The sequence below is a fragment of the Panthera uncia genome, assembly GCF_023721935.1.
Source record: "Panthera uncia isolate 11264 chromosome B2 unlocalized genomic scaffold, Puncia_PCG_1.0 HiC_scaffold_24, whole genome shotgun sequence".
Lineage (NCBI taxonomy): Eukaryota > Metazoa > Chordata > Mammalia > Carnivora > Felidae > Panthera > Panthera uncia.
Window position 1 is genome coordinate 51,791,061 of NW_026057580.1, and position 12,235 is coordinate 51,803,295.

Below are 12,235 nucleotides of genomic sequence, written 5' to 3' on the forward strand. Positions count from 1 at the left end.
ACCTCCTCCTGGCCGATTTGGAAGCCTTTTATTTCTTTGTGTTGTCCGATTCCATAGGCTAAGATTTCCAATACTGTGTTGAATAACAGTGATGAGAGTGGACATCCCTGTCTTGTTCCTGACCTTAGGGGGGAAAGCTCTCAGTTTTTCCCCATTGAGGATGATATTAGCGTTGGGTCATTCATATGTGGTTTTTATGATCTCGAGTTATGCTCCTTCTATCTCTACATTCTTCAGGGTTTTTATCAAGAAAGGATGCTGTGTTTTGTCAAATGCTTCCTCTGCATCTACTGAGAGGACCATATGGTTCTTGTCCTTTCTTTTATTGATGTGATGAATCAGTTAATTATTTTGCAGATACTGAATCAGCCCTGCATCCCAGGTTTAAATCCCACTTGGTCGTGGTGAATAATTCTTTTAATGTATTGTTGGATCCAGTTGACTAGTATCTTGTTGAGGATTTTTGCATCCATCTTCATCAGGGAAATTGGTTCTCCTTTTTAGTGGGGTCTCTGTCTGGTTTTGGAATCAAGGTAATGCTGGCTTCATAGAAAGAGTTTGGAAGTTTTTCTTCTGTTTCTATTTTTTGGAACAGCTTCAAGAGAATAGGTGTTAACTCTTCCTTAAATGTTTGGTAGAATTCCCCTAGAAAGCCATCTGGTCCTGGACTCTTGTTTTTTGGGATATTTTTGATTGCTAATTTGATTTCCTTACTGGTTATGTGTCTGTTCAAATTTTCAATTTCTTCCTGTTTCAGTTTTGGTAGTGTATATGTTTCTAGGAATTTGTCCATTTCTTCCAGATTGTCCATTTTATTGGCATATAATTGCTCAGAATATTCCCTTATTACTGTTTTTATTTCTGCTGTATTGGTTGTGATCTCTCCTGTTTCATTCTTGATATTATTTATTTGGGTCCTTTCCTTTTTCTTTTTGATCAAACTAGCTAGTGGTTTGTGAATTTTGTTAATTCTTTCAAAGAACCAGCTTCTGTTTTCATTAATCTGTTCTACTGTTTTTTTGTTGTTGTTGTTTTGATAGCATTGATTTCTGCTCTAGTCTTTATTATTTTCTGTCTTCTGCTGGTTTTGGGTTTTATTTGCTGTTCTTTTTCCAGCTCCTTAAGGCGTAAGGTTAGGTTGTGTATCTGAGATCTTTCTTCCTTCTTTAGGAAGGCCTGGATTGCTATATACTTTCCTCTTATGACCACCTTTGCTGCATCCCAGAGGTTGAGGGTTGTGGTGTTATCACTTTCATTGACTTCCATATACTTTTTAATTTCCTCTTTAACTTCTTGATTAGCCCATTCATTCTTTGGTAGGATGTTATTCAGTCTCCAAGTATTTGTTACCTTTCCAAATTTTTTCTTGTGGTTGATTTCGAGTTTCATAGTGTTGTGGTCTGAACAAATGGATGGTATGATCTCGATCTTTTTGTACTTAGGGTTGATTTGTGTCCCAGTATATGGTCTATTCTGGAGAACGTTCCATGTGCACTGGAGAAGAATGTATATTCTGCTGCTTTAGGATGAAATGTTCTGAATATATCTGTTAAGTCTATCTGGTCCAGTGTGTCATTCAAAGCCATTGTTTCTTGTTGATTTTTTGATTAGCTGATCTGTCTATTGCTGTGAGTGGGGTGTTGAAGACTCCTAGTATTATGGTATTACTATTGATGAGTTTCTTTATGTTTGTGATAATTGATTTCTATATTTCGGTTGCTCCCCATTTAGCACATAAATGCTTACAATTGTTAGGTCTTCTTGGTGGATAGACCCCTTGATTATGATATAATGCCCTTCTGCATCTCTTGATACAGTCTGTATTTTAAAGTCTGGATTGTCTGATATAAGTATGGCTACTCTGGCTTTCTTTTGTTGACCATTATCATGATAGATGGTTCTCCATGCCCTTGTTTTCAATCTGAAGGTGTCTTTAGGTTTAAATTGGGTCTCTTGTAAACAGCATATAGATGGATCTTGTTTTCTTATCCATTCTGTTACCGTATGTCTTTTGATTGGAGCATTGAGTCCATTGATGTTTAGAGTAAGTACTAAAAGATATGAATTTATTGCCATTATGATGCTTGTAGACTTGGAGTTTCTGGTGGTGTTCTCTGATCCTTTCTAATCTTTGTTGCTTTTGGTATTTATATATATTTATATAAATATATAATATATAATATTGCATATTATATATTATATATTTATATTATATATATGTATTTTCATCTTTTCTCCCCTCAGAGAGTCCCCCTTAAAATTTCTTACAGGGCTGGTTTAGTGGTCACCAACTCCTTTAATTTTTTTTTGTCTGGGAAACTTTATCTCTCCTTCTGTTTTGAATGACAGACTTGCTAGATAAAGAATTCTTGGCTGCATATTTTTCTGATTCAGCACATTGAATATATCCTGCCACTCCTTTCTGGCCTGCCAAGTTTCTGGGGACAGGTCTGCTGCAAACCTGATCTGTTTTCCCTTGTAGGTTAGGGACTTATTTTCCCTTGCTGCTTTCATGATTCTCTCCTTGCCTGAATGTTTTGATTTAGACTATGATATGCCTTGTTGATGGATGATTTTTGTTGAATCTAATGGGGTTCCTTTGTGCTTCCTGGATTTTGATGTCTGTGTCTTTCCCCAGGTTAGGAACGTTTTCTGCTATGATTTGCTCACATAATCCTTCTACCTCTATTTCTCTCTCTTCCTCTTCTGGGACCCCTATGATTTTGATTGTTCCTTTTTAATGAGTCACTGATTTCTCTAATTCTTAAATCGTGTTCTTTTGCCTTAATCTCCCTCTTTTTTTCTGCTTTGTTATTCTCTATAATTTTGTTCTCTATATCGCTGATTCTCTGTTCTGCCTCATCCATCCTTGCCACCGCTGCATCCATCTGTGATTGCAGCTCAGTTAGACCATTATTAATTTCACTCTATTTTTTATTCCTTTTATCTCTGCAGAAAGGGATTCGAATCTCTTTTCAACTCCAGCTAGTATTTTTATTATTGTTGTTTTAAATTCTTGTTCAGACATCTTGCTTGTATCTGTGTTGGTTAAATCCCTGGCTATCATTTCTTTGTGCTCTTTCTTTTGGGGTAAATTCCTTTGTTTCATAATTTTGAAGGGAGAAAAAGAATTAATGAGGTAGAAAAAATAAAATTAAATTAAAAAATATTAAAATTAGAAAATTAAAAACACACACACTGGCATGCCTGGGTGGCTCAGTTGGTTGAGCATCTGACTTCGGCTCAGGTCATGATCTCATAGTTTGGGGGTTTGAGTGCTGCATCAGGCTCTGTGCTGACAGCTTGCTCAGAGCCTACAGCCTGCTTCAGATTCTGTGTCTGCTTCTCTCCCTCTCCCCCTCCCTGGTTCATGCTCGGTCTCTCAAAAATAAATAAATGTTAAGAAAAAATTAAACACACACACACACACACACACACACACAATATCTAATAAATGATGCTAGATCCTAAGTGTGTTTTGGTCTGGGTGTTGAAAGTGGTTTGACAGATTAGAGAAAAAAAAAAGGGTGGGGGAAGAAAAAAAAAGAAAATCATTTGAGAATTTGAAAAAATGAATACACTGAAGTAGACTAAAATGAGATGATGAGAGTAAAATAGAATTTGAGAAAATATACACAAAAGTAAAGAATAGTAGAAAAAATTAAAGAAAAACATTTTTAATAAAAATTAAAAATAAAAATGAATTTTTTCTCTTTCTGCATTCAAGAAAAAGAAAAGAAGTGAAAAAGAGGGAAAAAAAATAAGGAAAATTGAATAGATGGACCTAACAGATTAAAATATGACTGAAATTACTTTGTTTTCCCCTAGAAGTCAGACTATGAAGGACTTTATAGTCCATAAACCAAGCAGGTGGTGAGACTTGTGTTCTTGAAGAGTGAGGTTGGCCCAGTTGGGCGGGTCTCAGTAAAGTCTCCATTCTCCACTAGATGGCGCTGCTAGCCTACTGGGGTGGATTTGCTGTGGTGCTCGTAGGTGCATATGCACATGCGCGGGAGCGGTGAAAATGGCGTCACCCAGCTACCCAGTCTCTAGTATCGGAACTGTGTTCTCCCCAATCAGCAATCCTGCAACCGTCCTCTGTCTTTCGCTTTCGTCCACTCCCTGCTTCTTCACTGTCCGTGACCAAGCCTCAGGCAGTACCTCTCTCCTGAGTTTTGTCTCAGATGCGGCTGTTTTCCCTGGCCCCTTACTTCTGAAGGACTGTGGCTTTGACCTGTTCTGCCCCTCTGTGGGAGGGTCTCACCAAGCAATGGCCAAATGAGCAATGGACAAATGTTGGCTGCACCCAGGAACGCTTGCTGGACCCTGCTGCTGCAGGTGCCCGGAGACTGCGGCCAGGTTCCAGCCCGCCCCAGAGAAAGTTCGTGAGATAGTGTAGCAGCAACGTTTCAGGGATTAAGGAAAATCACAACACACATCTGGCACCAGGCTTTACCCTTAAGGACCTTGTTCCAGCACCAGTGAATGTGGCCATTTTCTGGGGTCCTCTGGCACCAGGTGGCTTCAACAGTCTCCACCAAATGTCCTTCTAGCAGTGGAACCGCTTTTCCCCATGTGGCCCGAGAACCTCCCAGACCCCACTCTGCTCCTGGGGACTCGCCCTTTCCACCATATCACCGCCAGGTATGGAGCTGTGGAGTTGCAGACTTTGTGCTCCCCTTGTTTACAGTCTTAATGGAATTTAAACCCTCTTCTTTCTCCTTTCTCGCTTTTTAGTTTAGTCCCTGCAGCTGTTTCCAATTTTCCACTTTCTCTCCAGCTCCTTTTGGGAAGGAGTGCTTTTCCCGTATCTCCCCTGCTCCCCAGTCTCTGTCCTCTCTACGCCCACAAAAGCGGTTCCCTACCCTCCGCGGCTTCTCACTCCCCAAGTTCACTTGTCCATGCTGCGTGCCTGCTGAATTCTGTGGTTCAGGTTGTGCAGATTGTTGTGTTAATCCTCCTGTCAGTTTTCTAGGTGTGCAGGATGGTTTAGTGTTGGTCTGGCTGTATTTCATGGATGGGAGACACACAAAAAACTTCCATGCTGTTCTGCCATCTTAGCTCCCCCAGCTGTGTAAATCATTTTAAATAAGGTACTAGTTTATATGGGATGCAATACTGGCTGGTATAGTGTTTACACAGATAAATAAGACACCTTACCTGCACTCTATGACCTTAAAATCTAATTACCTAAGTGAATCTTGTCAGAAAAGATGTAACAAAAGACAAACCAGACACAACTGAATAGGATGTGATAGAATATAGAAAATATTAAATATTGCCAATTGAGTTAATTATTTGCTCTAAATTTTCAAATTAAAGAACATAAGTTTTCTTTCCAAAAATTTCAAGTACAAAGACAAAAGAAAGAAATGATTACATGTGAAAAAAGTTTAGCAAGTAGATGAAGCTGTTTCCTTGTCACTAATCATTTCTTCTACAATAAATTGAAAAATTTGAAGCTTCATTACCTTTTAATTTAATTCATCAACCACTTATTGTATTCCTACTAGGTGTGAAAATGTACCAGGCTCTTTAAAATTATTAATGTATGATATAGTAGTAGGCTATGAAGAATAGTTAATTGACAAGGGAAAAGAATAAAGAAACATAATTGTCTTTCTGTGTCCTTTTACTTGAAACTATTCTTATAAAACTATTTATTGGTGACATTTACCTAATCTGTTGACCTCAATTAGATTGAATACATTCACTGAATTTTTTTATTCTTTTTTTTTAATGTGTGAAATAGACTGTAAAACTGAATGTTAAAAGGTCAGAAGTTTCTTTTTGTGTAAGTAAATAACATAACATTCATTAAAACCAAAAATTTTAAGCTCTCCTGTTACTTCTGTAAAGAAACAAAAGGGGAGACACCTGGATAGCTCAGTCAGTTAAACGTCTGACTTCGGCTCAGGTCATGATCTCAGGGGGGATCACAAGTTTGAACACCTGGTCAGGTCCTGTGCTGACAGCTCAGAGCCTGCAGCCTGCTTCAGATTCTCTGTTGCCCTCTCTCTCTGCCCCTCCCCTGCCCGTACTCTCTTTCTCTCTCTCAAAAATAAATAAAATGTTAAAAATAATTTTAAAGAAACAAAAGGGAAATGATTTCTTTTAGCCATCCAAACCAAAGATGCGTCTATATGATATCAAATATTTGAATGAAAAATTTATAGGAAGCTCTATGTAAGTGAAAACGCTTTTCACTATTTGAAAAAATAGTGCTATCTATCTAAATAAGTTCAATCTTCAGGTTATTCTAGACAGTGGAATGCTTTAGCTGTAGTAGGTGTTTATGGAGGAGGGACTTTTTGTACATGCCATGTAAACAGCAATAGGAAGAACGAGAATCTGCTTACATCCATGTGTTCTAGGTGAACAAATGCCAACCTCAAAAAATCAACCTCTTTGGGGGGCACCTGGCTGACTCAGTTGGTTAAGTCTCCGACTCTTGATTTCAGCTCACGTCATGCCCCCCGGTTCATGGGATTGAGCCCAGCATTGGGCTGTGTGCTGAGCGTGGAGCCTGCTTGGAATTCTTTTTCTCTCCCTCCACCCCCTTCTCCTGCTTGTGCATGCTGTCTCTCTCTGTCTCTCTGTCTCTCTCTAATATAAATTAAATAAATAAGTAAGTAAGTAAGTAAGTAAATAAATAAATAAATAAAAACAGCCTGACTATTTAAAAAGTATATCAACCTCTTTGGTATTAATCAAAGAAAAATATCTAAATTCTAGCTGTGCCTTTTAAATTTTGAGGCCAAATATTTAGGTCCTGAATTTTTCCACTTTTTATTTTTAGGTTTTGTGATCATGAGACAGTGAATTCTTTTATTTTGAGAGAAAATGTGGTAGCATTTCTGACATTATTCTTATTGTGTAAGAATATTAACTCAAGAATTGCCATTCTCTGATTGGCTTAGCCATCATTTGGTTGCATTTGATAATATTATGGTGCAGTTTGGATAAAAAGGCTGCAGATACTCACCAGTATAATAAATGGAAGGAATAGTAATATTTAAAAGTACTTAGCTTGAGCAATCAAATTATTATAGTGTTGCTCTGTAATGAGAAAGGAAATTTTTTTCTCCTTAGTATTATAGATCTATGTGGAGACAAAGGGCAAAATAAGTGAGAAATGTAGTTCAATTGACCCTGGAAGGGAGAAGTTATTTCATATGTCGGTAGAGGTTTAAAACTCATTTGCCATGCATTTCTTGTTATTGCATTTTAATTATAGTGAGTACACATATGCTGACAGTGCATGAGATCATATTTGTTAAATGGACCTCAACTTATGCAGCACTCATCAGAAAGCCTCCGGGATTATACAACATATAGTCTTTGTTATGCTTACAAAATAAAGGGCAGCTCTATTAGGTATTACTTCAAGGATAAGGATATGAACCAAGGAAGTAAATTCTAAAAGTGTAAATAATTAGAAAACAAGAAGACCTAAAAGTCTCCCTCACAAGGAAAGCAAATACATTAAAAAACTTTCAAGGAATGTAAATTAGTGTGACCATTTGATGGTATATTTCTTTCACATCTATATAAATAGATATAAATGTTACACAATAGAAAAATATATATCCCTTTTTGTATTTATTAAATATATTTATTAAATATATCCATATATATTTATTAAAGTGAGTTCAGTTTCTGAGAGTATTAGGCTAATAAGGTCAAAGTTGAAGGTTAATGTCTGTATTGACCTTTTAGCTCTTCTGTGTTTTAAAGTCACATACTGCCCATTATCCCCAAGTAACTTCCACAGCTGTACACAGTTGCTCACAAAAAGGGATCCAAACTGGCCCCTAGACCTGGAATAAAAAACTCAAGCGTGTGCCCAACTGATGGGACCCCCTCAGTGTTCCTTGACTGACAGGTCAAAATTAACCATATGTGAATGGTTAAGTTGTTTTTATTCCCAATTGTAATAATGCCATATAAAATGCATATATGCAATGAGTCTGTAATTATAATGAGGATGGTGCTGTTTGTGATGGTGTATTTTTTGTTGCTTTTTATTATGAAATATTTTAGACATTCATGAAGGTGCAAGAAGGGATTGAATACACACCTATGTGCCTCTCATGTAGCTTTAGACATAAAATATTCTAAATACAGTTTAAGGCCCACCCTGACCACATTCTACACTTAACTTCCCCATAAAAAGATAGCTATCCTAAATCTGATATTTATTATTCCTAAGTATTTATTTCTGCTACTATATGAATGTACTCTCAAACAGTAAGCAGCAGTCTTACACATTTTAAACATGTAAAAATCTATGCCATACTGTATTTTCTTTTTGCCATTCTCTCTTGTGCTTATATTTTGTGCATTATTTCTGATTCATATAGCTTTGATTTGCAATGATGTATGCTATATCTTTATATGCTTACTTCAGATGTAGTTCATTCATTTACTAGATCATGGACATTAATTCTACTTCAAGGTTTTCATTGTTATAAACAAGGCTCCAGGTTGCATTTTGGAACCCTCTCTGAACTGGTTATTCTTCTTTGGCGACTTCAGATATATTCCTGGCCCTGCTCAGTGCTCTGGCAGGCTGAACCTCTACTGACTGTATCAATTTATTCCTTTTTCTTTAGCTTTTCAATGGGTTCAGCCAATGGGAGATGCAAATAGAAAATCAAGGGTAGTGGAAAGTAAGAAAAAGTAAATTGAGTACTTTTAAAATTATATTTTTGGGGCACCTGGGTGGCTCAGTCAGTTAAGTGTCCGACTTCGGCTCAGGTCACGATCTCCCGGTCCGGGAGTTCGAGCCCGACGTCGGGCTCTGTGCTGACCGCTCAGAGCCTGGAGCCTGTTTCAGATTATGTGTCTCCCTCTCTCTCTGACCCTCCCCCGTTCATGCTCTGTCTCTCTCTGTCTCAAAAAGAAATAAACGTTAAAAAAATTTAAAAAAAATTATATTTTAAATATATTTTAAAATGCACATATCATAAATTTAATAGATCTTTAATAGATCTTTGAAAAGTGAACACACTTTGATAGCCTCTATCCAGATCAAGGTACAGAAGAGTATCAGCACTCAGATGCTTCATATCCCTTCCTAGCCATAACTCCCTCTAAAGGCAATCCCTATTTTTACTTTGTCACTACAAATGAGCTTTAGTTGTTTTTAACATGTAATTGGAAAAATATAGTATATTTTTAAATATTTTGCTTCTTTAACTCAGTATAATATTTGTGTGACTGATCCATGATGTATGTGGCAGTAACTATCCTTTTTTCAGTATTGTATAGTATTCCACTGTGTGAACCCACACATTTTGTCAGTTCTACTGTTGATGGAATTTAGGTTGTTCCTTGTTTTATGTTATTGAAAATAATGCTTCTATGAACATTAACAGTACATGCTTTTGGTGTACGTATGAATGCTTTGCTCTTAGATTTATACCTAAGAGTCAAACTGCTGGGTAATCATCGAGTGTGTATAATGGTCAGTAGATACTGAGGATTTTCTTAAATGGTTATACCAGTTTATTCTCTCAACAGAAGTATATGATAGCTCCTTTTGCTACACATTGTCATAACATTTTTCTTTTATTTTTTTAATGTTTATTTTGTTTTTGAGAGAGAGAGAGACAGACCACAAGCAGGGGAGAGAGACACAGGATCCAAAGCAGTCTCCAGGCTCTGAGCTGTCAGCACAGAGCTGGACACAGGGCTTGAACCCATGAACTGCAAGATCATGACCTGAGCCAAAATCAGATGTTTAACCTACTGAGACACCCAGGGGCCCCATAATAACACTTTTCAATTAAACAATTTTCAAGCCATTTTAGTGGGTGTCAAGAGGTATAGTTTTGTGATTAAAGCTGCCATTCTATAAATGAGTAGTTATATTGAGCAATTGTGTTTGTTGAAGTGCGGGCATTCTTTGGGGACACATTTTTCCAAGTCTTTTGCCATTTTTAATCAAATTGTCTTTTGCTCCAATCTGTAGGAAAGTCTTTGTTGGATATAGGAATTGCAAATAGCTTCTAATTTGGGCTTGCCTTTTCACACTTTTGATGACTTCTCTTGATAAACAGAGGTTCTTAATTATAGTAAAATCCAATTTATGTATTATTTCTTTTATTGTTAATGCTTTCTTAAGTCTTCTTTATGACACGTTTTTCTACTCTAAGATCATGAGTACATTTTTCTATGTTAAGATTTTTTAAGTTATTTTTATCTGTCACAGTTAGATCTGTAATCCATTTAGAATTGATTTTGCATCTCTGGTCATGAAATACTAGTCTGTAATTTTTCTTACTGGTACTAATGTGATCAGGTTTCATTTCTTCTTCAAACTATAGATTTCTTACTTCCTATATGCCTCTTATGAACAGTGCATAGCAAGGATTTTCTAATTTTTCCAATCCTTTTTTTTTTTTTAATTAAAGTATAATGATGTATACTATCCTATTAGTTTCAGGTGTATATCATAGTGACTCAATATTTTATACATTATGAAATACTTTTATACATTATTACAATGGTTGTCATCTAATACCATTCAAAATTATTACAATATTATTGACTATATTTCCTATGCTGCACATTACATCCTTGTTTTATTTTATAACTGGAAGTTTGGAAATCTTAATTCCTCTTCACCATTTTGTCTGCCACCCAACCATTCCCTACCTGGTAATCAACACTTTGTTTCCTGTGTCTGTGAGTCTATTTCTGTTTTGGGTTTGTTTTTTTTTTTTAACGTTTATTTATTTTTGAGACAGAGAGAGACAGAGCATGAATGGGGGAGGGGCAGAGAGAGAGGGAGACACAGAATCGGAAGCAGGCTCCAGGCTCTGAGCCATCGGCCCAGAGCCCCAGAGCCCCACGCGGGGCTCGAACTCATGGACTGTGAGATCGTGACCTGAGCTGAAGTCGGACGCTTAACCGACTGAGCCACCCAGGCGCCCCTGTTTTGGGTTTTTGTTCATTTGTTTTGTTTTTTTTAGATTCCACATAGAAATGGAATCTATGGTATTTATCTTTCTCTGCCTGACATATTTCATTTAGCATAATACCCTCTAGGTCTATCCCTGATGTCACAACTGGAGAGGTTTCATTCTTTTTCACGAATGAGCATATTCCATTGTGTATATAACACATCTTCTTTATCCATTCATCAATATCAGTAGACATTTCCATATCTTGGCTGTTATAAATAATGCTGCAATGAACATGGGAGTGCATATATCTCTTTCAGTTGGTGTTTTTGTTTTCTTTGGATACATGTCCAGAAGTGGACTTGCTGGATTCTATGGCAGTTCTATGGCTAGTTTTTGTTTGTTTGTTTTTTGTTTTTGTTTTTGTTTTCTTTTTATTTTGTTTTTTGAGGAATCTCCATGCTGTTTTCTATAATGGCTGCACCAATTTACATTCCACCAAAAGTGTATGAGAGTCCCCTTTTTTCTCACATCTTCGCCATTTATTTTGTCATTTTAAAATAGCCAGTCTGATCAGTGTCAGGTGAAATCTCATTGTGGTTTTGATTTCCATTTCCCTGATGATTAGTGATGTTGAGTATCTTTTCATGTGCCTACTGGCCATCTGTATGTCTTTTGGAAAAAAAATGTCTATTCAAGTCTTTTGCTCACTTTTTTTAAATTTGGTTGTTTGTATAGGAGTATTCTAATCTTTAACTGACAAGTGTAGTTCATTTATATTTCATGTATTACTGGTACATTTGTATTTTTTTCAACCATACTACTATGTAGTTTCTATTTGTCTTGATTTGTTTTATGTTTAGTTTTTTGGTTCCTCTTTGGATTGGTATTTACTATTCTTACTCCATTATATTCCTTCAATTGACCTGAAAGTTAGACGTTTGCTTTTTTCATCTTCTAGTGAACTTCTTTAAAATTTAGTATGCATACTTTTAACAAGGCATAAAGTCAGTGTCTCTATCATTTTCCTGAAAAACCCAAGGATATTAGAATGGTTTAACAGTATCACCTCCTACTGTAGTTGTTTCTCCAGTGTTTTAGTAACATTTTATTTTTTTAAATACTGAAATTAGTTGTTCTAACATAATTATATTCTCAGACTTACCCACATATTTGCCAATTTCTCTGTTCCAAAAAAAATTGCATCTCAACTCTTTCACGCTGTTTTGTTTTTTGTTTGTTTTTGTCTAAAATACATTTTAGGTTTCTACTAAGCATTAAAGATAAACTCTCTCAGGTTTTATTGGATTTCATGTAATTTTTGC